A 4,887-nucleotide genomic window follows, 5' to 3' on the forward strand; every position below is an offset into this window, starting at 1 on the left:
TGCCACGGCAGCAGGATGCATGTGTCCAGTTAGAAACGTGTCTGAAGGAACATGCAGTCTGAGAGAGCCGGAAGTCCAGCAGATTGACTTTCGGTCTGAGCAGGTGTTGAGTCTCCTTCTTGAGAGAGTTTCGCCAATCCAGCTCAGAGTGGTTTAAGAATCATAAATTCGGATGTGACTGGAGCCACTTGTGTAAGATGAAGTGTAGGGGGCAGTTTCACATCCTTGACGGACATTAATGATCCTGTTGCGGTTTTGCTGCAAAATTTCACTTCCCAGCTCCCAAACTAAAATCCAACGCCGTTGCAACTCGAATCCACAACCTTTGAATGGCTTATCAAACAAAACAAGGAGAAGTCCAACACACTCGCCATTGCACCACAGGGTCAGTTACGAAAAATCCCGAATTTGAAGAAAGACGTGTTTTTCCGTCCAGGGGCAAAGTGACAATGGATGTTATTCAAAAAACTGTCCCCGCGAATCTGTCTTTACTTATTTTTTTGTAAAGCTTCGATTTTTAAAGTTATCAAAAGCCGAAATAAATAAAGTAAATTATAACAATCGAATCCGTGATTAAGGCGTTACAACATAGTCTGAGCAACTGAGTTAACCGGCCGTACTGACGGTCCATTAGACATTTTAAATAATTTATGTACCTGTACACGAGTTGGTAGCGCTTTCTGCACTTGGACTCCGAAATCTCTCTGCTCCTCCACAGTTCCCAGTTTCCCACCATATAGAAAACATTCTAATTTATCTTTCTTAGATTTAAAGTGGATGATCTCGCTTTCCCCCACATTGAACTATATTTGCCGCAGTTTTGCCCACTCACTGAATCTATCAATTCCCACTTTTCAACTTCCTGCGTCAATCTTCATGACTTATTGCGTCACCAGAAGGCTGCGTGTTCAAATCACGGGGGAACCGTTACTTTTCGAGCTGATCAGATTCTGGATCGTTCCGGGATGAATATTGTATCTGCTTTTTCTCAATAAACAGAACCTTGCTCTAAAATCTGCTTCCCTGGCTTTCAAATTTCAGGAAGGCGTCTCATTCCGCCCTCGACTATTGATTTTGACCTGCGGTTGAAACTTTTGCAAAGAGGGAAAAGAAGTCCCCAAATCGCTCCACGTGAATCTCAAACGCTTTGGGAAGAAGTTCAGTGCAAACAATCAGGAATTTAAAGGCAGCTCAATGACCTGCACTTTCATTGAATGAGTTTTGTTCGCCATTTCATTCGACCGTTAAATCGCTCCCGGCTTTTATCTCACTGAAGTGAAGAGTGTGACCGCGTTTCATCTGTCAGAGTGGAAGTGACGAGTTTGGGGTCGGTATGTGTCGTTTATAACTTTTGAAATCTCACCAAGCAGCAGAGAAAAAGAAACTTGGAATCAAATTGTCCCTGTCAGTGATGAATTGAAGTGAATATCGCTCCAAGCAGATCTGGACAACTCGCAGTGCAGCCGCACAGGAGTTCCAAATCCACCTTCTCGCCACTCGGCAATCGCATGAACTGAACTTTACTCTGACCCAGTGTCACCGCGCTGAAATCGAGTTTGTCTCGGCCACACTTTTTCTGAACATCATGGTTACTGGTTTAAGAGTGAAAACTGCCGCCCGCTTCACTGTAAGTGCAAGAGACATCTTTGTAAACACCGAGTCGTGTCACAGACCTGCTCGTCGGACCTGCTCATTTCATCTCATCTAATTTTCAGTGAACCTGAATATTACTGGAATAGAGAATGGCGAAGCACAGCTCGAGAAATCAATCCTCTCGACCACGAGGGGACGGAGTCTTCCAACATCCAGGTGTTTAATGACAAGGTGAGTTTAATGTTCAGGAATAATAGAGCACAGATTTTCGGTCGTGCAAACTTCACACACTTTATTTTGGAAAAGTAAACTGATAGCAGAGAGAAATTATTTTGATCGCTGCAACCTGAATTTTTAGTTCGTTGAATCAGTAGTTCAAAAAGAAACGTGTGCTGTCTCTGTGGCGCAATCGGTTAGCGCGTTCGGCTGTTAACCGAAAGGTTGGTGGTTCGAGCCCACCCAGGGACGGTAGGGTAACTTTTATCTTCATGGTCTCGCATTTCCTGGTTCTGATGTTTGTTTTGGCTCGTTGGTCCAGGGGTATGATTCTAGCTTCGGGTTTGTTGTTTGAAATATGTGAGAGATCCCGGGTTCAAATCCCGGACAACCCCTCATTCCCCCCCCCCCCCCCGAACTTTTGATCTTGAGCTGCTGTTCAAACTGGCAGGGTGTTTGTCGGTATCTCAATAATCTCACGTCCTCTGAATGCATTCTACTTGCAATTGCAATTGACCTTGAAACCGCTCTCGGATTTCATCTCACTGAAGCAGAATGTGGCCGCTTTTTGTTTCAGCGTGGAAGTGACGAGGTTGTGGTTGATCACCGCGGGCACACCTGTCCGGACATTGGTATTCAGAATGTACAAAACGCTGTCTCAAATATTCTGTTGTCATCCAGGGAGCTCTAGTTTTGCATGCCCAACCTTTACCCTAGTAAGAATGTGTCCAGTCTGTCCCCGAACTATCTCCTCACTCAAAGCCTCCCATTGCTCATTTACTGCTTTACCTGCCAATCTTTGATTCCAATCCACCTGGACCCGATCCCTTTTCAACTCGCTGAAATTCGCTCTTCCCAGTTCAGTATTTTCATGCTTGATATTTCCTTGCATTTTCCATAACTATACTAAACCTGCTGCAAATGCTCCCCCACTGAATCATGCTCCACTTGCCCCACTTCTTTCCCCTAAATAAATCCAGCACTGCTTCCTTCCTCGTTGGGCTGAAAACATACAGATTAAGAAAGTTCTCTTGGACACATTTCAGGAATTGCTCGCCCTCTTTGACTTTTGCACTGCTCTTTCCCAGTCTATATTCGGATAAATGAAGTTCCCTTTTATCAATGCTCTAAAATTATTGCATCTTTCTGCAATTTGCTCCTCCATCTCCTTCCCACTTGTTGGCCCCCGATAGTCTGCATCCAGCAGCGTAATAGCTCCTCAATTGTTCCTTAATTCTAAACAAATAGATTCTGCCTTTGAACCCTTAAGCATGGCGACCCTTTCGACCGCTGTAACAGTATTTTTGATCAATAGTGCCTGGTCCACACCCCCCCCCCCAACTTTTTTCCCCCTGCCTTTCCTGAATACGTTGTAGCCAGGAATATCTCAGTGGCCACTCCTCCGCTTGTTTGAGCCAGGTCTCCATTATTGACACTGTAACATAATCCCATGTTACCACTTGTGTCTGCAGCTCACCAACCTTATTTACCAAGTATGTTAAACACAACATCAGGGCATAAGGGTAGGACAAGTTCTAATGCCCAATTAAATGTTCTATACAGTAATGTCCGTAGCATAAGAAATAAAACAAGGGAATGAGAAGCGTAAATTGAGCTTACAGTGCATGACTTCGTGCTCATCACTGAGAACTGGCTACAAACTGGGCATGACTGGGAGATAAATATTTCAAGTTATAAGCCGTTTAGAAAGGATAGGGACATTGGAAAAGGCGGTGGAGTAGCGATATTGAGGAGGGATACTATTACTGCATGAGAAAGAAGACATATCAGTAAAGGTGAGCACGCAGTAGAAAGGCTTTGCGTGGAAATGAGTAACAGAATAGAATGCAAGACTTTGGTGGGAGTTGTTCATAGACTTCCGGACAGCAGTGAAAAAGTAACAGGATACACAGAAGCGGACAGGATGTTAGGGGTCTGGAACTCACTGTCTGAAAGGGTGGTCGAGGCAGAAAACCTCAACTCATTTAAAAAGTACTTAGATGTGCATTTGAAGTGCCGTAACCTACAGGGCTATGACCAAGTGTTGGAAAGTGCGATTAAGTTGGATAGCTCTTTTTCGGCCGTCATAGACACGATTGGCCGAATGGCTTCCTTCTGTTCTGTAACTTTCTATGATTCTATGTGTGTGAAGGGATTCGTTCAGTCATCACACGTGCTGAGACACCAGCGAGTTCACAAGTGACTGCAGGGGTTGGATTCTGCTGTTAATCCCATCCATCCAGGACTGAACCATATTCATTCTGACATTTGGGGTTTGTTTCTGCTGATGTTAATAACCGCTATAACTGGGCTGGAGTTTAAGATTCTGGATATGTTAAATAAATCAGCTATGTTTTAAACACCTTGTTGTAGATTTTGGTCTTTCCCACCTGAGTGTTTAGCATCACCTGACTGGAGCTCAGAAAGCAAAATCTGCGGGGAGGATCGTCCGGTGGGAACAGAACTTCAGCCTGGACACAGTCCTTCACGGCCACAGTGAGAGGGGCAAACGGCACTTTGGTCTTTCCCGTCGCTCTTCACTGACAGCAAAGTCACCGTGCGGCGTCCAGTCTAACAATGACTGTGGTAATTATTCTATGTTTGTTTGACAGTCCTGAGTCTACCATTTAAAGCAGGCGTTAACTGATTTAAAATAAACCCGCTGAAAAGAAATGGGTTATCAGTTGTGATATCCGTGAAGCCAATGTTCCATTCCTTTATATGATTGATGTGCCTGATTTCCGACCGCAGGGTAAGTGGTGGAATATCAGCACTGCTCAGCCGGCTATGATCACGGTACATTTTCTTGCAAACCAAACACAGATTGAAACCCTGGAACTTTGAGGCGATGAATCCTTAGAGAAAAAATAAATAAGGGTTCGAACCATCAAACTTTCTCGCTAAATGAGAGCACCACCGAAACATACAAAGAGGTCACCTGCTAAACCAGCAATTCACTGAGCGAAACTATGAGATTGCAGCCACCAATATAACAGCTGTCTACTGTCAGTTTACTTCTCCAAAATGACTGGATTTTTACTCCTGCAAGCTTCAACCAACGAGCTGGTCTTCACTCCG

General features: G+C 44.4%; 1 non-coding gene across 1 annotated transcript; it reads left to right on the plus strand.

The window, feature by feature from the left end:
• Positions 1-1,987: 1,987 nt before the first annotated feature.
• On the plus strand, positions 1,988-2,061 carry trnan-guu (transfer RNA asparagine (anticodon GUU)). The gene has a single exon. It is a non-coding gene; the product is annotated as a tRNA-Asn (tRNA).
• The last annotated feature ends 2,826 nt before the right edge of the window (positions 2,062-4,887 follow it).

Source organism: Heptranchias perlo, unplaced genomic scaffold (genome assembly GCF_035084215.1).
Source record: "Heptranchias perlo isolate sHepPer1 unplaced genomic scaffold, sHepPer1.hap1 HAP1_SCAFFOLD_73, whole genome shotgun sequence".
Lineage (NCBI taxonomy): Eukaryota > Metazoa > Chordata > Chondrichthyes > Hexanchiformes > Hexanchidae > Heptranchias > Heptranchias perlo.